Raw genomic sequence first — 22,806 nt, 5'->3', positions numbered from 1 at the left:
AAAATCTGAAAAAAGTACAAGAATTTTACCATCTTTTGGACGTCCTGCGGGTCGAGCGGCGGTTGAGCAACTGTGCAAAACTAGGAAACATCTCTTTCACGTCAAATAAACCAATCAAATGAATAATTAGCTTTCCAACACTTTTTTTTCAAGTGGCCCCTCTAATTTGATTGGCCTATTAGAATAAATTTTGTTTAACTCAATAAACTAACTCAACATAAGAGATGTTTCGAACATTTTTTCACTGCATTTTTCTCGATCAATGGTTATTTCTATTAGTTTTATGTACAATTCAGCGTATCGTATACATATATCAAAATTTTTGTCATTTTTATTAAACCAGATTTTTACCAGTTTAAAATATATACGGACGTGTAGTAAAGGAAATAAAAGTACAATATTTACGACACGTCAACTATTGGATATTCGTTATCTCTCGGTGATATATTACATGTGTTGTTTTCATCTTTTGTTGTTTAATTTAAATATTACTTTTAGTGTAACACTAACGACGTTGTGCGGTTCCTGGGACTACAAAAAAAGAGGCTCAAAAATCTATTGATTTCAACCTTTGTTCGTCTCTCTGAATTCCGTTCGACCCGATTTTCTTTTTTTTCAAAATACTCTACAAGTTATATATTGATATAATGCACAATAATTTCTAAAAGATCTTAAAAAAATAGTTGCTATGCTGTTAATGGTTACATATGCTATAAAGTTCATATTATAGTTGGCAGTTTCAGTATTTTGCATGTAGAACTTATTTTTCGAGTAGGTTTAAAAAATTCAATTTGTACATATATGTTTTTCCAAAGTAAATTGGTTGATTAATCTCACTAACGGGAGAAGAATTGTCTTAAGAGTTGTTTTTACCAATATTGCTCCCTTCTAAAAATCTACTATCGGAACTTCATTGTAGCAGTGCTCTTCTCTGTCTTGGTCAGAAAAAATAGTTGTTTTCTTGTTACTCAATCTTTCTTTAAAGTCAGGATGTTACAGTTGCAGTCCCTTGAACCCGATGATGACAGTTCGACTGTCTCTGATTAATGCAAGCGGTGCGCTCCTGATAGATGATATACTCTCTCCAAAAACAGGATTCCTGACAGTGACAATTGTCTCTGTCATTTTAATTCACAGTCAAATTGAATTTTCTATCATTTTTTGGATGTCGTCTGTCGAAATCTCCTCTGAATCGTAGCACAGACTATAGATCATCCCATAATAGGTCTGGGGTAAGTAAACTGATCAAGTTAACTGGTTTGAATGACGTTCTAAAAATATACATATCACCACCCCCTTCCTATTCCATATTTATGCGAGTAGTGTGTCAAAACTAAATTAACCATCAATCAATTTTAATCCATAAACTCTAATCCATAATTTTTTTTTTATAAACTTTAGTATTTGGCATATTATACAGGGTTAAATGAAGAGTTGTTTTATACCTTAACTTTAAAACACCCTGTGCAAAAATTTCGTAAGTAAATTTTCCTAAAACATTATTTTTCAATCAGAACCATGTCTCCTGAGCATTTTGTTTTTTGACTCATGTCCACACATGCCTTGGTTAATTTTTAAGAGCAAAATGAAATTGGCAACAACAGTTTTTCAAGTATCATTACTTTTTGATGTTATTTTAGAATATCATGAGGTGGCTTTAGTGACTATAGTCGTAATGTCTTAGCTACACTGATTAGATCTCTATTTTAAAATTTAAAAAACGTTAGAAAGTAACGATACAGGCTTAGTGTTAATAAATATTAGTAACACTAACAGAGCTAAGGCTATTAAAAAAAATAACTTTAATACTACTAGTATAAGTACAAAACAAATAAAAAACTTACTCTAACACTTTGTATTGCTTATCCCAGCTGATCTAACTGTCTGTTGACGACGCGACTGTTCATAGTGTTAATGATGCTGCAAATATTATTGTGTTTTGTTTTCTCATTCTTCTTCAAGGACCAAGCGAATATTCATAATTTCGGCCATCTTCATCAAGATCAATGACTTTTACACAATCTTCAACACTAAGAACCATATTCAATCGTATACAACAATAATCACCAAAGCCACCTCGTCATTATGAAGAATAACATCAAAAAGTAACGACAAAAACGTAATTGCAAATTATTTGTGTCAAGTTCATATATGCTTTTAAAAATTAACCAAGGCATGTGTTAATATGAATCAAAAGACAAAATATTTAATAGATATCACGGTTCTGACCGAAAAATAATGTTTTAGAAAAATTTGCTCGCGAAATTTTTGCACAGGGTGTATTATAAATAAGGTAAAAAACACTCTTCGATTAACCCTGTATAATAAGTCAAATACTAAAGTTTCTAATAAACTGAATTTATGAATTAAAGTTGATATATTTATATAGTTTTTAAAAAAATCAAGGAAATAGGGCTAAAAATAAAAAAAATATTTTAAACTTGGCCAAAAAAATTTGCGTTGCGTTTTTTGTACTTGAGTGGATTAAGCATAAAGTGTAATTTTTTTCTTTGTGAACTTTATAACAATTGATTGTATAATTTGATTGACGCTTTCCAAGATAGTATAATGCTTTTTCGAGACCCGGTAGGACTAAACCAGGTATATTCCCGGAAATCCCGAACGTTTGATAAACCTAGTTAAAAAAGGTAATTTCGTATATACACTGCGTACCTACAAGTTATAATAATGTTTTTTTTGTCAAAATTTATAAGTATAAAACTGTTAATACATGGCCTAATCCATATATGTTTTCATTTGATCGGCTAACGACTAATCGACAACTACATCTTCACTCTGGTCTCGGCTCGATTTACGAAGTTGTAGAACCATTGTAGAATGTTTAGGAGGGGAGTTAATCACCGCGACCTTATAGATCTATTGTGTGTTCTCCTTTCTTGAGTTATAACGAGTTATAACTCAATCATGCTCATCATACAGTCTCAGGGCTTTAACAAAAGCCAGTATCTGAGACGGCTCCACAGAGGCGAGCTCTCCATCCTCGACATCAGACGTACCAAAGTTCATGGCACGAAAGGTCGTCGTCTCGGCGCACTCAGTGATAAGGTGTTCTGGTGTTTTTCTGGTTATTTTTATTTACGAAGTTACACGACGCAAGACAAGGTGAGCGATTAGGAGGATAACCATCTGAAAACTGTTGGCCGAAGACACGAGTCTAAAATCCAAAAAAAAAGGGAATATCTATTGAAACACTGCATATTTACGCAATTTGATGTAGAATAGCTCATGAACCCTTGAGTAAATTTATATATAGGTACATTTCCTAAGTCAGTACTGAGTCGCTACGATTCGGAATCAACATTAATTAATTTTAATAGAACAATTTTAAGTTAATATTCATTAAAAATTAAATATTAGCAAATAATTTTATCTCATAACAGGACAATATAATATTCTGAAAAAAATAATGCATTTTTTATGAAAATATGTTCGTAACAAGTATTCTCGGTTGCGAATTAAACAGCTTTATATTTTAATATATTCATTACCTTATTAAAGTTTATTGTTTACCCAAGATAACTTAATATTTAATGTTAAGCTTTAACCGAATTTTCTAATTATAATAAATCACTTCGGAAGATACGGTTACATTGGATCGAATAAATAGATAAAATATATTAAGAAAACTTTTAACTTCATTATTTCTATTCGAATATTCAGGGTGTCCCAGAAAGAAGTGCAAGTATTTTATTTTTTTTATTTAACCTGGTCAACAGAAACATATTTTTTCTTTACCACTTTTAAAGTAAATTGAAAATAACCTAGTTATTTAACTTTAGAAATTTTTAAAAATGTAACATTTTGAGAGCCACCGGCAGCAATGAATAATAATTAGCCGCGAATACCAAGCAATTATACCAGATTACACGAATCTCAACTTGTTCGACTCTCAGTGTTAACACATCGATTAGATTTAAAACTGAAAATTTCACACCTCTACTTTTCAACCAATAACATGCTTTAATGTTGACTAGTTACCATGGCAACTGAAAAAATTTCCGGAAATTTTTTGACAGTTGAAAAGGTAAACATAAGATCTACAATCATAATGTGAATGAACTACAATGTCTATATATTGAAATATTACCCATTTGAGTTTTAGCATTTGATGTAACTAAGGTTGGTAATATTTTTTATTTAAGGAAATATGTTAGATATACCTACATATGAATTTCTTCGAAATTGCCATGTTCTAAAAAATATAGTTCTGCCGCCTTTATTTAACTAAAGCTGGTATTTTTCTATTTAACGAAATATGATGGATATATCTATATGATTTTTTTAGAATTTATTTCATGTTGAATTATCTTCAATGCCAAATCTTTAATGATATCGACTAATATAGCAAAATAATAACGAAACACATTTAGTAATTATAGGTTTTATTAATATTAAAAACACAATTATTGTAAATGTTTGTAGGCTGGCTTGAATTGGTGGTTTGAATCTGGGTATTTTCTGTTTTATTTTGCATTGTGCTCTGATCATGATTGAACTGGCTAGTACTTGATGAAATGCTCCTCATGGATTCAATCATCTGTTGATGATGTTCAGCGTCCAACTGTAAGTAAGGTTTGATCGACTGACTATTACTATGTCCAGTAATTTTAATGAGCTGTTGTTCACCAACTCCTTTCTTGGCCAAATTCGAAACAGCTGTTGCTCTTGCAGAATGATTGGTTATTTTAACTTTTTTAGTGTCAATTCCTATATCTGAAGCTGCTGATTTAAACCATGAAGATACAATGTTCTTACCAACTGGGCTATTCTTGTACCATCCTTTCGAATTGGGTTGATTCCAGTATGGGTTTGGTGTTAAGAATAGTCTGTCGGTTTGAATAAGATTTCCCCTTTTTTCCATCAACTTTCTAAACAAGCGAACCGGACACATTTGTGGATTTTCGAAATTTCTAATCAACCATTTACTATCCGACAGTTTTTTAGAACCACCTTGTGTGGTTTTAGAGAAAATTGGATTATATTCTATCCGACCTTTTGGGTTTCCGAAATTATCAGTTTCTTCTTTGAAGTATTGGATACAAGCAGAATGTCCTTCCCCTCCTCTCCATGCCAGCTCATGTGAAACTATGTGAAAAAATTTACGCTGCAACCCATCTGGAGTATTTTCATCCCACATTTCAATAATTTTTTTGTATTCGTCACTGGTTAAGGCTGAAGCACTCACTTTTCTTTTTGCTGAATCTCTCTGTAGTATTTTGCGCTTAGCATCGCGTGCAGCTCTGGCGGTCACAAATTCCACATCAGAAAACGGATTAAATTTTATTTTATATTTTTCGTAATAAATTTCTTGCAACTGCTTAGCAGTAGAGTTCCACATCACTTTGACCACACTTTCCTTATAATCTTCAAAATTTTTCTTTTTCATATTAAATGCGTAGTCCTCCAGTATAGTAGCCAGCTGTACTACACTCATACACTCATGAATATTATACGACTTTTCATCACAAAATTCAACAAACTGTTTCCATACACTTGATTTTGATTTTCGGGTGTTATCTGGTTTTATATTTTCAATTTCTTCTTTAATGACTTGTTGGTTTACTTTTCCAAATCGCGACATTTCGCTATACACTTCTTACTCTACGTACAGACGTTTTAAAACTAGTAATAGCTTAATGACAGAATCGCAAACAAAAATGACAAAACACATAATATGGCAAAAACATCAATACCTTGGCCAACTTAACAAATTGAAATTATTTTAAAATGTCATGTTGGATTAATATTTTTTTTTTCAAATTTAGGTGTGGAATTTTCTTACCGAATACCACGCAAGCTTAAATTATTCCTGGAAATTTTCTTTCGGGCACGAATATTTTAGGAAAATTATCCCTCGTCTTCGACTCGGGATAATTTTCAAAATATTCGTGCCCTCAAAAAAATTACCGAAAATAATTTAAGCTCTTGTGATATTATAAGTGAAAATTCATATTAAAAGTAAAAAACTTACCTAACATTAGAAAACGGTACTCCGGTAGATAGCAGATCAATTAGTCGTTTTATCACTTTACCTAAAACTGCAACACTACATTTTACTGCAATTCTTGACAGCACATCTACCCGCTTGTATTTGCCATAAAATACATTCATACCGTGCTGGCAATTGTTACTTTTGGGTCGGCATTTACATGTGTGGAAGTAAATCGCATAGGGATCTTATTAAGTCGGAGTGAGAGAAATGCGACGGTGTGCTGTGTGTGTTGTTGCGTCGTTGCCGGTACGCCTTTCCCTATCAAGTAAAGTAAAATCACGATCGCAAACCGCTTATTTTTAAAAGACTTCTTTTCAAGAGATAACTAGATAAAATCATTAAACATGTTTCTGAGCATCTGAAATGGAATTATAAGGATATCGTTAGATATCGACAGTAAACACGTTTGGCAACGTGTTTACTGTCCTCTCTTTGTTCAGTACATTATAAACGCATTGGACTCTTCTTACATACGGAAATCTCGACCCAAGACTAACCTTTGCCAGCCCTTAGTATACCATCTGAATTATTTAGGATTATTTTTTAAGAATTTAAACTCTGTTTTTCTATCTCACACTCTTGCTTTTATGAAAAATAATTGATATTTCTATTTGAATATTAAAAGTATTTTTACAGGCTTACCTTATATAACCTATTTTTTTAGTCTTGTGTGAGCGATCCTTTGTAATTTCTCTCGATATTAATTTATACTAATTTCAATATTTTATATAGATTATTTATGTATTTTGATAATGAAAATTTCTTTAACTTTATTTAGTGATATATTTTTTATTTTCCAGGAACTCAGATCTTGTCACCTTTATCCCACTGAGTAAGTAATTTAATTGAATTTCAAGTTACTAATAATTATTTTAAGGTAATTATATTACACATATGTATGTATGTACTTATACCGGGTGCGTCTCAAAAGTGGCTCACCTCTATAACTTTTTATTTTTTCAGATAAAAAAAACGAGATTTGGTATGTTAGTATATAACATAAATTAGGATTGATTGACTTGAAGTCTTGGAAAAATTGATTGATTGGATTGAGGAGTTTTGGAAAAATAGATTTGATCGTCTAATATTTTTACTGTCTTATCCTGGCCGGTTAAAAGATGCCCAAATTGTATTTTTAATCATATCTCAATTTTTTTCAAATGAAACGAGGGTGGCTCATTAGCATATTTTGGGAAAGGCATTTTTTTACGAATAATTTGATGCCACACACTTGGTATTTCAAGTGAATTTGTCGTTATGAACTGCATGTTATAATTTCAAATAAACCAAATGCGAAAATGTCAAAAGTTAAACATATGATATGTCGTTCTATTCGTGTCATTTTCTATCGAATAAAGTAAAAAAATACCGAAGGTACCATTTAAAAATCAGAAGTTGTAGATATTTCTGGTGAAACCGGAAGTGACCGAAAACAATTGAATATGTCAATCAATCCTAATTTATGTCATATACTGACATACCAAATCTCGTTGTTTTATCTGAAAAAATAAAAAAGTTATAGGAGTGAGCCACTTTTGAGACGCACCCGGTATATTATAGCATACTATGAATTTTTATAAAAAAATATATTAAAATAATAAAATATATGGTTACAGGATAATGCGTTTGATTATCGACCTAAGATTGTTATATTTTAATTGTTTAATTATTAATGTTATTTAAAAACATTATGGGTCGATGTCATGCACGAAATGGGCCTACATCAAATTGGTTTACTGGAATTATATTTTACATATTTTTTTCCCAATTTTATATAAACTCAATTTTGTCTAAATTGAAGTCTGGACAATTGTGAAGGAACCTTTATTTAGATTTCATATTTCTCATAAATTATACAGCGTTCAATATAAAAGTAAAAAGACAATACCACTTACAGATAAATTTAGAGGTGTGTCAAATTATTAAATAGATGAGTGCTAAGCTGAAATCAAACCAAACCAAAAACACCTAACTTCAAGTTTTTTATATGTATAATTGGAGTAATCCCATGGATATGGATATTCAGACACCAGGTAGACATATAAATATGAGTTTAATAGAAAACGATGTAAATTCTTTTGTTAATATACATCGAGCATTTTATTTATTTTTATTGCGTTTCTGCTTTATACTCAAAAATCAACCTTTAACCCAAAATCTCTTTTTATTCTTCTTTGGTATTCGAAACCGCCACCCTTTATTTGATTTAAAACCTGCAACGTTCTCGAATTTCAATAGAAAAAATAAAAAACGTTTAGAAGCTATCGAAATATACCAGATAGCGATCCTGACATATCGGCATAAAATGTCTCTTCTAACATTAGGGGGAATATTTAATTATAATATAATTATAATAATATATAAATATAATTTGATAATATTTGGTTTGTACTTGACATTGTAACGACAAAACTAATTTGAAAAAATTACACAGTTCTATTTATAGTAATAAGTATTTTTTTTATATTAAAAATCGATATTAATGACTTATTTTCTAGTTTACATTGACCAATTTCAGATACATTAACATAACAAATTATATTTATTAATTCGTCACATGCAAAATTACATATTAACTTAGACATTTTCAACCCATGCTTAGAGTTTATTGCAGTTAGGTATACCATGTTTGGCCCAACTTTCATTTAGCTGACATCAGTTATATAAGAAATATTAGTTTATTTAGTATTGGAAACCTTTCCAAATAGATAGTCATGAAAATTTTTTCCGCGGAAATGCATCATTTTCAGTTTTTTAACTTAAATTTTGTTGTAATTGCTTAAACCAGTTGCATGAAAACACATTTCTATTTTTCATTCTAGAAATTTTTCTAAACATGCAAAAAACACAAAAAAACTTCTTAAGGAAGTGTACCATTTTCATTTTTATTGATAAAATATAACCAGATTTGAAAAGCACTCAGCAATTGTAATTCGTAACAGGCGCGTTTTAGCTTATAGTGTGTTTTGATTGCTTTGGTTTGGTTGGTTTTTTCGTTTTTGTTTATTTTAGTGTTTTCTCGGTACGGTATTGATTTCTAAATTACAGTATCTAGTAGGTTAAGTTCATACCTACACAAGAAAAGTCTTTAAAATGTAAAGCAGGAACATGTTTTCATGTAACTGATTCCGTTAATTTATTCTAAAGTTATCACTATTTTACGAAAATGACGTGTTTTATAAAAAAATTGCTATTTCTTTTAATTTTTGCGCTTACACGTGCATCACCAACGCAATTTTAAAATGAAAAGTTAATTTAATTTTTATTTTTTTACAATTTCTGTCACATTTTTTCGAAAAACTTGATTGATTGAATATTGTCAAAAAATCATAACCGCTGTAAAAATACATTAAATTATTATTTTTTTATTTAGGCAGAACGTTAAGAAAATATATAAAACGCTGTAATTTCAGTCACTTTGTTTATATTGACAATATTTTTTTTTCTATAGGCTTGGTGAATTTCAGTTGATTTTAAAAATTCCGACCGCCGCACACTGGTCGAAATCGCTACTTTACAGTGCAAATATTAGGAAACCCTAAAGATGCGTAGTTGGCTGTGACCTATGAAATGCGAAAAAGGAAGGTCTAAAGATGGCGCAGGTGACATATTTTTTTGCGAAATTGCTGTCTTTATTGTATTTTATTAATTAGATAACAGGTAGTAATTGTATGAAGTCATACACGAAAAATTGAAATAATATTTAATCATTAATATTGACTGCAATCTAGTAACGTCTGCAAACGTGAATCAACGTGTTTGTGATTTATGTTGTTTTGCTGGGAATTTGTAATAGTTAGGACCAAATTTTGGTGAGCAAATAATTTTTTGTCTATTATTTTTTCAACAAAACTAAACTGGTGATTAAAACAAAAATTATATTTCTTTTCTTCAGGTTTCGCAAAGGTAAACCATACCTTGTCCGGTCGTGTTCGATACAATTTTTTTTCAAGATTTAGAAGGCTTTTTGGTAAGACATTTTCTTATATAATTAACTGCTACTAGGTGCACGGTTCGGAGTAACACACATTTATCTAATAGATATGTCGTTGACAAGAAGGGAGCTTTATGAAGTTTGGCGACGGAAAAGTGGTCTTAAATAAAAAAATTCGGCGGTCCTTTCATATGCTATTCGCCGACTTGGTATACCCGAAGACAAAGAGACAACAACCAAACCAAAAGTATCTTGTAGTGAAGCGCACAGCAAATAGTTTCACTAGGAAACTGCAATAAAAGTGGGAAAGAGTCTTATAGAATTCTAAGTCGATTCGAAACAAATAATTCAGATTGGTTAAATGACAACATAGTTTTTGATCCAGATGAACAAACCAAATTTTGTTAATCTAGTATTCTCTTTCTGTTATCTCTAGGTTTTTTCAATAATTATATTTGCAAGAGAAAAACTTATTAATTTTTAACCCTTGTGTCTCACTTCCCTGGAAGCGTGGGGGTATATGTTATCGTTAAAATCTTAATTGGGAATGGGGACAAGAAGCACATCATTTTAAAAATCTGATCGAGTACTTTAGCCTTCCAGATTATGTTCCTAGTAGCCTGTCATGTCATTTTTTTTACAGTATGTCACCATTTTTTTGACGATAATAGGAAGTAAGATTTTAGAATTGTAAAGTACTCGATGAGACCTTCAAAATGATGTGCATCTTGCACCTCTTTTCATTTAATATTCTCAGGGTAACATTCACCCCTTCTAAGGGGTTGAAACATGAAGGCTAACATTTTTATTTGTATTTTTAGATTTATCTTGTCATTTTATGGTATATTCAATATAAACTAGGTTAAAATTTTCGTCTTACTAATATCGAACATTTTTTGCATCGTAAAGTAGCGATTGCGACCAGTGTGCGCCGCGCTCGATATGGCGGAAATCAGAAATGTTCGGCTCTGTATTTCACGCAGTTTCGATGTTAATCGCATTGAAATAATATTAAAATCGTGGCATTCTCATAATATTTAAGTAGGTATTTTAGTTTTTAAATAGTGCAGTTATTAACTATTTATATTTATATGCTATGTATGGATGTAACGGTGTTTCGTTTTTTGTAATACTGTTTCGTTGTAAAACTGTATAACGCTCTGTCTATACAATGTTATTGCAATCTATACTGCAATAACATTCAACAACTTAACTTTCCCGGATAATTCAACTCTTCCCAAACAACTTTTTATAACTTCACAATAATTTCTCACACCGATTTGCTCAAAAGCCAAAATGGATTCAAGCAGCTCGATGAAACAAGTCAGTAAACAAAATGTCCATTACATAATCAAAAAATTAAATAGGCATATATTATGAGAGAATAAATAATTATAATTTACAATATTAATGAATACTTGTTTTAATCAACTAGTGCTTAATTTTTTATGAACATCTAAAATTATAATTATACAGGGTGTCCCACGATTAGTGCGACAAACTGAAAGGGGTTGTAGAGGGCATAACCAAGTCATTTGAGCATACGAACCTATGTCCGGAAATGTGCCGTTTTGGCAGGAGGTGGAGTGAAACGTAAATTTCAAGTTGCATTATTTATTCAAAACATTTACAAAAACTGCTCAAAGTGCCGTCCAGGCGTGTGCATTTGTCTCTTCAACAGAATGGACGGCACTTTGAGCAGTTTTTGTAAATGTTTTGAATAAATAATGCAACTTGAAATTGGAAAAATGGAAAAACTCCACCTCCTGCCAAAACGGAATATTTCCGGACATGGGTTCCTATACTCAAATGCCTTGTTTTGATGCCCTCTACAACCCCTTCAGTTTGTCGCACTAATTGTGGGACATCCTGTGTACCTTTAAAAAATTCTTTATAACCGAAATAGCTTCAGTCAAATCAAAAAAAAATAAAAAACGAAAATTGATTGTAAAAAAGGAAGTGTAAGTAGCTGTAGCACGCGCCATCCATTTTCAGACATATGGACCGAAATGTACAAGATTGTTCACATAAACAACATATTTCTATCTGTTTTTTAGTCTTTACTTTTCTGACGGGACATGCCACGAAAATTATGTTTCGATTTTTTAAAATTTTCACATTGAGCTTAAAAATTCGCTATCACTGCCGCGGTTAACCACTAAAATTTTGTGTGATTCCCCCCTATACCCAGAACCAGAGATATAGTTCATCAAAATTCTACCAGCCACCGCTGCTGGATGAATTAAGATAATGTAATAAATTTCGTTGTATATATTTTACGTATACCTATCTAAATTGTATTAATTAAATTTTGTATGTTTTTTAACTGCATCTATAACCCCGTTATCTTTTCCAATGTTGTTTATAGAGGTAGCTTGCAGAATTATATCGGCGTGTAACTAATGATTAATCTTAACCGATCTTAATCTGCCACAACGTTATTTTGGAGTTTAAATCCATCCGCACTGATGAACCTTTAATTATAATATATAACGCTATAACACTAGGCACTTTATTCACGTTACGTCAGATTTTATCGTTTGTGCTGTTAGTTCTGATCGTTTTGCACCACTGTATATCACTAAATGTCGCGTCTTGGAATAAGCAACGTCAAAAGACACCGGTTGAACGTATGATCGTTTGAATGTACAATATCTGAAAACTTAGCAATGTTACTGTCCGAAAGCAGGAGGGTAAAAAAAGTGTTTAGATGCATTGGTCATTAGTGGTCATTCATATTGGGTAGAGGTCGGTTGAGATCGGATGACTAGTATATAAAACACGATTTAGACACACCTTAAGTCGATCGGTCATTTTATTGTAGTAATTTGAGTAAAGTGACAGGCTTTGAAAGGATAAGTAAAAATTATATAATGGTTTATTTTTAAGAGCAGTAATGAACATTTTCTTTGAATTTTGGTATTCTTGTACGTTTTAATGCCAAGGAAAATGGCGATAGTATAAAAAACCTTAATACGTCTGAAACGGTTCTTTCCATTAGGATAGAGTAAATAACTTTACTCTTTCAGAACTGTTAGGGAAGTCTTACACTATCGTCATTCGCTTTGGCATTAAAATGTGTGTAAGAATACCAAATTTCTAGAAGTCATTTATCACTCTCCTTAAAAAATATATCCATTTTTATCAACCCTTTCAACTTCGCTGTAACTTCCTAAGAAAGCATTTTCGGGCATATGTAATAGGAACTTACGAACTTTTTTAAGTTCCGTGCACTATTTTTCTGTCATGTATAATGGAAAAATGTATAACTTAAAAGATCTACATCATTGAATATATCGATATTTGAAAAAAAGTGATGTTTTTGAAAAAGAAAGATTTGAAAAAAGTTTGATATCTGCAGAACAAAGGGCGTGAAGGATTTTAACGAATAATATACGTACAGTATAAAAGTACATACTTACTGCCACATAATTTGGTTCTGGAATAAAATGTATAAGACCTTGCTGACCAGAAAACGACTAAATTTAGTTGATAAAAATCTATCGAAATTCAGAGATGCGATCAAAAAATAATTGTTGCATTTTTATATTTATATTAAAATGTGTATTTTTTTATTAAAATGTGTATTTATATTAAAATGTGCGGGGCCTCATTTATCCAGAAATTGTGATGGGACAAAACCAACGTGTTGTGCAAATTGCAGCTATAGCAATAAAACATTTGGCACAAAATACAACTGTGAGCATGTAACAATGGACAGTGAAATGTGTGTGATATTAAAAAATAAGATTAAAAAGGTAATGGATACCACTGACTATACTATCAAGCCTCTATTTCCCCGATTCTTGGGAAAGATAGATACCCTCAAAATTGTGGAACCCAATGGATCAAAATGGTTTAGGCGATGATATTGTAGAAAAAGAAACTGAGTATGATGATTTTATCACATTTAATAATGGTAATATAGGTAAAAACTTAATTTTTTATGTTAATGTGAGAAGTTTGAATGCCAATTTTAATAAACTAGAATTGACTATTGCAAGTTTAAAAATTAAACCTATCATTATTGTTTGTGTTGAAACATGGAATCTTGTAAAATATGAACAATTTAGCATAAAATAATATAAAATATATTATAATCAGAGTAAGATAAACAAATCTGATGGTGTTGTTATATATGTAAGGGATAACATAGAAAGTGCTCCAAAAATTGAATGTATTGATGGGCTGAATCTTATGAATATAAATATTAAGACTAATAACACAGGCCGACATGATTTTTGTAACACGAGTCAGTTGCAGAATTTCTTCATAAAAATATGCTTCTAATAACAGAAAAAATACTCCTGAAGCTCCTACACGTACCACTTTTCAGTTGCCTAATTACGCCTCTTTTTTGCAGGTAGTCAATTTTATAGATGTCAGGTATTAAGTCTAGGTAGATTCGTTTACATACAGGTAAATTTTATGATGGGATGATTGAAAGGGACGCATTTTGTGCACTATAATATATTGTGAAAACATAAGAGAGTTCAGTTTTCAGTTGATTTTCGACGTGAGTTGTTCTATGCGTGTAGATAAATAGTACGAAAATGTCAAGTCAAACGCGCCGCAGTTGTAAAGTGTCTCCTGATCGATTTTGTTACATTTGTGGAGAATTTATGGTGCAATCACAAGCCAGACCATTTTCTGAAAATGTGAAGAAAGCCTACTTCAAGTATTTTGGAGTTTTGGTTGGAGATCAAGACAAGCAGTGGGCTCCTCATGTGTGCTGCGTTACTTGTAGCGTGTCGCTTGTGCAGTGGATGAAAGGGAAGAGGAAAAAATGCCATTTGCGGTTCCAATGGTATGGCGAGAACCAACTAACCATTTTGACGATTGCTATTTTTGCCTGACGAAAACTGAAGGTTTTTCCAAAAAACAAAAGCACAAGATCGAGTATCCCAATTTGCCGTCTGCCATACGACCTGTTCTTCATGGTGCAGATCTCCCAGTGCCGATCGCGCCCTTAGACTGGCAAGGTATTGTTTTGGAAGATAAGGAAGATATTGAATCAAACAGCTCTGGAGACCAGTGTACTGATCCTACCTTTACCCCAGAGGGCGGTTCCGACAAGCCACATTTGATTGTTCAAAGCGAGTTGAATGACTTAGTGCGTGACTTGGGGTTATCAAAGCAGCAGTCAGAACTTCTTGGATCCCGGCTTAAGGAATGGAATCTGTTAGCCAATGAAACAAAAATCACCACTTTTAGAAAAAGAAATGCTCCGTTCTCTGCATTCTACAGTATGGAGGATTCGTTGTGTGCATGTACTGATATCGATGGCTTAATGCAGGAACTTTCTATAGAACATTCTCCCTGTGAGTGGCGCTTATTCATAGATTCGTCGAAATATAGCCTAAAAGCTGTGTTATTGCATAACGGAAATTTAAAACCCTCTATACCAGTTGCCCATTCAGTGACAATGAAGGAAACTTATGAAAATATGCGCATGCTTTTAGATAGAATCAACTACAACAGGTATAAATGGCAGATATGTGGGGACTTGAAAGTTATAGGAATTTTAGTGGGACTTCAGGGAGGATTTACAAAATATTGCTGTTTTCTTTGTTTGTGGGACAGTCGTGCAGTAAATCATCATTATGTACAGAAAATTTGGCCAGAAAGAAGTGAATTTCAACCGGGTTCCCAAAATGTCAAGTATATCCCTCTTGTAGACCCCAAAGACGTCCTCCTGCCTCCTCTTCATATCAAACTTGGCCTCATGAAAAACTTCGTGAAAGCTATGAATAAAGAAGGTGATGGATTTAAATACCTAAGGCAAGTCTTTCCCCAGTTGAGTGATGCCAAATTGAAAGAGGGTATTTTTATTGGACCACAAATCAGGAAATTGTTGGACGACACAAATTTCACAGACACGCTTACCAGGCAGGAACTCAGAGCATGGACCTCATTTGTTAGTGTAGTGAGGGGATTTTTGGGAAACAATAAGGATGCGAACTACGAACAATTGGTTAATGAGCTTTTAGATGCTTATAAATCGCTTGGTGCCCGAATGTCTTTAAAAATTCACTTTCTCCATTCTCATTTGTCATTTTTCCCTGAAAATATGGGTGCTGTCAGTGATGAGCAAGGTGAGAGATTCCATCAAGACATAAGGACAATGGAAATTCGTTATCAAGGACGATGGGATCCAGCCATGATGGGTGATTACTGTTGGTTTTTGAAGAGAGAAGACGCGGTCCCTCATAAAAGGAAAAAGTAAAAGTTTTTGTTTATGTTTTGATCTCGTTTCGATTGTTTTTGTACTTTTTAGGTATAAGTAATGTTTGAGGAGTGTAAACTATAAAATATAATCGGTATATAGGCTTAAGAAGTTCTTAAATCATGTTTTGAATAGCTATCTTAATATATTGAATATTGTAATATTGAATGATGTTTTATTAATGTAACAAAAAAACCTTACGTGTTACGACTTTTTTTTTGCCACTTTCGTGATTAGATAGGTTCATTCTACCACAATATCCTATTGAGCTTTGTGTTACATCGAAAAAATTTTTTTTTGTCGGCCTGTGTAATTATTATAACAATATTGAAATCTCGGCACTTTATAGATCACATGACATACCAAAAAATGAATTCTTAATAAGTTTAAAAAAGTATTTGGATAATAAAAAAAATATTAAAAAGTTTAGTTATAGGAGATTTCAATATTGATCTGTTGGAGCACAATACTGTTAGCCAGGAACATCTGAGTAACTTTCTGGAGGATGGCTATATGCCTTGTTTCCAGGGAGTAACAAGGCCAGCAGAATGTAATCAGGAAGGAACCTGCATTGATAATTTTTTCTTTAAAACAAACACAATAGCATATAAAGCAATTAAAATTACTCAAACTTTTACAGATCATTATCCACTATTTGTTAATATAGATACAACTCTAATGAATAAAGAAAGTAATTATAACCCAAATAGAATAAATTATAAAAAACTTAAAAATGTAGCTAATAAAATAAATTGGAATAATTTTTTGTTGGAAGATCCTAATGTGAGCATTGACTTAATAATTGAAAATATACAAAATTGTATATGTAAATCAAAAGAAAGTAAAAAAACAAATAAAAATGGCAAAAAATTGCCTAGAAAAAATTGGATTACAAAAGGAATAATAATATCATGCAATAAAAAAGAACATCTTTACAACTTGTGGAAACTAGATAAAAAAAATGAACAACTAAAAAAAGATTATAAAACTTACATAAAAATACTTGATAAAGTTATAAAAGATGCTAAAGTTAAACATGAAAAAAAACTGGTTGAAGCAAATTGTAATAATCCAAAAAATCTCTGGAAAATAATAAATAATAAAATAGGAAAAAGAAAAAAAGAAAATAACAAAATAGAACATATTATAGATGACAATAATACAAAAATAACAAACGCGGAACACATAGCTGAAGCTATGAATGGTTATTTCAGTGAGATCGGTGACATATTAAGTAAAAAAATTCAAAAATTCTCAGATGAAAAAATAAATCTTCCACCAATGAATCCAAAAACTATTTTTCTTAAACCAACTAGCACAGACGAAATTAAAACAATAATAAATAATTTAAAAAATAAATCGGGTGGGGTAGATAATATCCATGCTACTACACTAAAAGTGTTGTCTGAGAATATTGCAGAACCATTAATGCATGTTTTTAATAAATGCATTGAATTTTCTTTTTGGCCGGATTCCTTGAAAAGTGCAGAAATAGTTCCCATATATAAGGCAAATGAGAAAAATAAAACACATAATTATAGGCCCATCTCTTTAATTTCAAACATTGCAAAAATTCTTGAAAAAATAATCCATAGTAGGTTATATAACTTTATAATAAATAACAAAATAATCTCAGAGAATCAATATGGTTTTCTTAAGAATATGGGAACTAGAGATGCATTTTCAAACATAACGAATATAGTTTATAATAATCTGGATAAAGGAATCCCAATAATTGTAGCTTTCCTAGATTTGGCTAAAGCTTTTGACACGGTCAATCACAGGTTGCTATTAGATAAATTATATCAGTATGGGATAAGGGGAAGTGCACATAGATTGTTAAATAGTTATCTAAACAACAGAAAACAGAGAGTTAAAGTCAATCATACTATAAGTTCTTATCGAGAGGTAAAAGTAGGAGTTCCACAAGGTACAATACTTGGACCCCTTTTGTTTATAATTTATGTGAATGACATCTTGGAGTCTTTATCAAAAAATACAATAATGTCATATGCAGATGACACAGCAGTTATTTCTGCAGCAAAAACTTGGGAGGAAACAATAAAAAACATGAATCTTTATTTGGAGAAAATTTCAAGATTGTTAGCATTGAATAAGTTGTCATTGAATATAGATAAAACTGTTTTTATCACCTTTGGAAATTACTGTGATAGTGTGCCAGACCGGGTAGAAATAAAAATTAATAATAAGTGCCTAAAACGTGTAAATAGTTATAAATATTTGGGCGTAATTTTTGATTATAGACTTAGCTGGGCTGAGCACATAAATCATGTTATAGGCAAAACAAAATACTTAACAATAATTTTTTATAAACTAAAACAAATTATGACCACTAAAACACTAATGTTAATTTACTATGCTTTTTTCCATAGTGTTGTAAGCTATGGAATTATAGCATGGGGAGGTGCTTATATGAATAACTTGAATGTTGTGAATAATCTACAGAAAAAATTAATAAAAATGATCAGTAAAAACACTTTATTTACAACAAACTTACCACTTAATTTAGAACAACTTTTTTCTTTAGAATCTTTAATTTATCACTACAATAGTCTTAAAACAATATATTTACAATCAGAAAGTATAACAAGAAACAAAAGTATACCGTTACCCAAAATGATTAAAAGAGTAAGCAATAAAAATAATTATAATTTAGCAATAAAATTATATAATAGGTTACCAAATGAGTTAAAATCACTAACAGCATCAAAACATAATATTAAAACTAAAATAAAAAATTGGGTTAGAATTAATGTTTGATTTAAAGGATAATTATGTTATAGAATTTTTTTTTGTGGTTTTTATGGTTCATGAGTCATATAACAAGTGAATACAGCAACCCCGCTGTTATCATTTGTAGTCATGTTTGGCACACTAGGTTAGGTTAGTATTAATTATTGTTGTTGTGTATTAGTAGTTTGTTGATTATTATATAGGTACATCCAGCCCTACACACAGATAATTTATTTATCTCTGTAGGAGTTACAATGTAGTATTATTATTTTGTAATTTTTGTTTCTGGAAATAAATTATTATTATTATTATTATATCAATTGGAATGTCTAATAGTTATTCTTATCAGTACACATTCTTTGGCTTATTTCTAACAAAACGGTTTTGTCCCCTAGAATTGCCATCCACCGCACCGTGCACCGCCTTCAATTTAAAGTAATATTAGAGGAAGGAAATATTTTTAGTTGGTGATTTGTTCTCAATTATAATGGCTTAAAGCAATGGTAAAAAATGAGATATTTAAGATAAACAATTTTATAAAGTAAAATTGTTGACTTGTAAAAGTTGAATAACTTAAAATTAGATCAGTTTTGTTTACATTTGATTTTTAAAAAACTTCGGATAAAATTTCTTTTAGAGAGTTATATGTTTTTTATGATATTGTTTAAATAAAATTAAAGGAGTATTTTATAGATTTAGACTATTCATGTTTCGTTAAATTTTAAAGGCATTATTTTAAAGGCAGGTGCCCGGTGGCGTAGAGGTGCAGGCTCTCTACCAATCTCAAGGTAGTGTAGGTTCGAATCCCACACCCGGCATTTCATCAGCCGACTATTTTTATTTAAAATAAAAATAGTTTGGGTACCTAGGTCGACTCAGCCTTAAATGAGTACTTGGGATTCACAATCCTGAGGTAATAATAGGCGGTTGAAGCGTAGTGCTAGCCACATTACCTTCCTTGTATACCGAACGGCTCTAGTATAGCAAGCCGTACCTTGCTACTCCAAAGGCGTTAAACGCTATATACGGGAGCTATTATTATTATTTTAAAGGCATTAAAGTGAGTCTATAAAAATATACTAGGACTTTTATTGAGAATCTCCATAATTACACTTTATATCTAGTTAAAAAAATATATATTGAGGTGTACGTATGAGCAGCAAGGACAAAATTGAGTCTTTGCTCAAAATCTGCTGTTCAGGACTCGAGAGAACCCTAGAATATTATATTGATTATTGTTCTTTTTGTCCTTTCATTGGCGCTGGTTTCTGAACGCTGATAGCTTTCAAATTTAGTTTATTTTCTTGCATGGATTTTCATAAGGTCTTCTTTAATTCAATCGCACGTTATCGCTATTCCCTAGAATAGGTTTATCGTCTTAAGGTAGTTGTATTTCCACGAACCTCGACTGGATGTCATTCAGCTATAGGCAGGTTCGGTCTTCCGCTATACCGGTACCAGGGCCGGTACTTTTGAAATATTCCGATATCGGTATCATCTTTTACAAGGCCGGTATACCGGTTTTGGTACCGGTACCGGAAGACCGGTTTAAATTGGCGGTTTCAATCGATACCAGGAGACCAATTTCAATCGGTACATAAAAATAGATTCATGATATTATGAAAATCCAAAAAACCAGTATAAAACGATTTCAGTGTCGATTTTTGTGCAAAGTTGATTGTGTTCTCCTACTCTAGGTACCGTATGATCGAAAATACACTGCGTTAGCGATGTCTATGAAATGAAGATTGCTGTCATTTTATATGTAAAATAATATGGGGAATGTAATCGATGTTCATTTCCAAGCCAACAGGGCGCAGTTTTTTTCGATCATTCGGTATAATACTGTCAGGAACATGCAATACAATTTATTTTGATGTATGTTTTAGTCTAGTAATCTAGTCTTCTTTTTTAGTATATCTAAAATTCAAGTAAAGCATCTTACTCATGGATGACTCATGTATATTATATAAATTAAAATGTCAGTAAAACTCAGGCCGATATTCAATAGCGTCTACTCTATTATTTAAAATATGTAAAATATCATCTTATTTCTGCTCCATTTATATCTCTAAGAATAGCAGCTTCCAGTACTTTTTCCGTTTTTCATAAGTAAAGAGAATGTTGGACAAGAAAACAAGAACATGCCGGAAATGTGAACATAAACAATGAGAATCTTAAGTTAGATCAATAACGTTATAACGGTAACGGATAGATTTACAATATATTCCGAGAAATCTAATTTATCCCTCAAGATATCGTATTTATTACGTTACCGTATTTACTTAACGTTACAGGCGCAAGAACTTTCTATTTACATTTTTAATACGGTATCATGAGGTATATGCTCACTGGCACAATAACCAAATCGGTTATAAGATCGGTACTGTGGTACCGGATACATCCCTGATTCAGCAGAACGGATTTCTTGCATCTATGAAAATATATTTAGGATCACATTAGTGCTTGATTGGCGTTATACGTCGAGCTCTTGCTTCCTTGGATCGGTCACTTAATTTGGAAGCCACTTTGAAATTTTGTTCTTATCCCGTGCTGCAGATAAGAAGGAATATAGACTTCCCCCTTAGCTATTTTTGCGCTTGGAGAAACAATGGAAGTTCTTCTATCCTTTTAGTATCAATACTGAGTATACTATCTACCACCATTAGTCCTTGAAAAATACGAATAATTAACAGAACATCTAGTAGTGCGAAATATAAATGAAAAAATATATATCTTCGTTTTACATTTTGCAATGGACGCGCGTTTCGCTAACAATGTATAGCATCATCAGCATATGATAAAAATAAACTAATATCTACAAATTGAGCATTTATATAGGCGCTCAATTGCCAATAACCTAGCATGACAAAACTAGCCAAGCGAGTCAAAACCAACCGAGCGTAACAATTAATTACAGAGACTAGGGTAATGGGAAAGGGAGAACTGTAAGGAATTGGACCATTATCTCTGTTCATATTATCTTTACATTTATTAATTTTAAAGCCCTCATATGCATCTAATTGCTTGTAATTTGAGTATTGTTTAATTAATTTTAAATTGTAAAAAATGTATATACCTATGTGGCGGAGTAATTTTAAATTATTATAATAAATAACGCTTTATTGTACAAAAAGCCAAAATAGCTTCATCGACAAAGCATTTACAACACAAACAAAAGCACAAAAAATATACAAATAATAAAAAAACATCATATTAAAGAATACAAATCATACAATCCGGAGTTTAACCATAGTTTTTTTATTGCAAATATTTAATCTTCATACAATTTTATGATACCCGTATTTTTTTATTTTACTTCAATTTCATACCATTTTTTAAAAAAAAATAATCAATATTAAGAATTTCAAATTTACTTTAATAATTTTTTTTTATTTTTGTTTTTTATACAATCTCTGACGCCACCTATCAAAAGTGTCACGGTTTGCCATCAGGTACAAAGGTAAATAAAAACCATTTTTCTAAAGTAGACATAAAATTAATTGTAAAATAAAACTTAAGGAACTTACGTTAAAATGATCTTCACAGCAAAATCTCGTACTTATGCTGACATATTGTTGTCTTGCCGCTTCAAACCAGGCTCGAACCTCGAACACCTCGAACATCCGAACAACTTTGGTAGTGTTTAGTGCTTCGATAAAAATGGCAGTAACCTGTTAATTATAAAAATTTAAGTTTTAATTTCTTGTAGTAGAAAATATAAAAGTAAATTTAATATTCTGGTAATAAAGAATAATCCCACATAAAAACGTATTTTTTAACGATCTTAATAAAAATAGAAAAATCTAACGTGATTTTAAGATATATGGTGTAAATACGGTAGCCGACGGTAGTAGAGAACTAGAAACGCCGTAATAT

The 22,806-nt window shown here is 31.5% G+C and overlaps 1 protein-coding gene across 1 annotated transcript in view; it reads left to right on the top strand.

The window, feature by feature from the left end:
• LOC115891268 overlaps positions 1-22,806 on the top strand; it is a 293,032-nt gene that overhangs the window by 90,866 nt on the left and 179,360 nt on the right. Inside the window, exon 2 of the mRNA XM_030911708.1 lies at positions 6,814-6,845. The gene's annotated coding sequence lies outside the window, so the exon portion shown is untranslated. The remainder of the gene's footprint in view (positions 1-6,813; positions 6,846-22,806) is intronic.

This window comes from Sitophilus oryzae, unplaced genomic scaffold (genome assembly GCF_002938485.1).
Source record: "Sitophilus oryzae breed Bouriz unplaced genomic scaffold, Soryzae_2.0 scaffold_980_pilon_pilon, whole genome shotgun sequence".
Lineage (NCBI taxonomy): Eukaryota > Metazoa > Arthropoda > Insecta > Coleoptera > Curculionidae > Sitophilus > Sitophilus oryzae.
This window is presented reverse-complemented; position numbering and strand designations above follow the sequence as displayed.